The sequence below is a fragment of the Penaeus monodon genome, chromosome 29 (assembly GCF_015228065.2).
Source record: "Penaeus monodon isolate SGIC_2016 chromosome 29, NSTDA_Pmon_1, whole genome shotgun sequence".
NCBI lineage: Eukaryota > Metazoa > Arthropoda > Malacostraca > Decapoda > Penaeidae > Penaeus > Penaeus monodon.
Window position 1 is genome coordinate 24,808,220 of NC_051414.1, and position 359 is coordinate 24,808,578.

Genomic DNA, 359 nt, shown 5'->3' on the forward strand with positions numbered 1-359 from the left:
GCTTTGGGGCCCCGAACCTGAAATACCCCAAAATCTAAATCTGACTGTATAGGTAGATATATAGATAGGCGGATATAATAAATATGCCTAGATGCACATTAACGTACAGATGATGATGATTTTTTTTGCATAAAAAAACTCGAGTCACTTTGAAAGACTCGGAAAGGCAATGGCCAGTTTGGCAATGGATTGTTTTCATGAGAGCAACACAGAATACTTCGTTACCGTTGCATTAACACTTGTTTGCAAAGATGCATATGATTAATATTTAATACCGCCGGACGCAAATTTGGCGTACAATTCAATTAAAAAATAGAGCGCATATCACTGGTGGTTTTGAATATTTGATAAACAGCTTA

General features: G+C 36.5%; 1 protein-coding gene across 1 annotated transcript in view; it reads right to left on the bottom strand.

Moving 5' to 3' along the window:
* Positions 1–359, bottom strand: part of LOC119591784 (ankyrin-3-like) — a 61,417-nt gene that overhangs the window by 36,920 nt on the left and 24,138 nt on the right.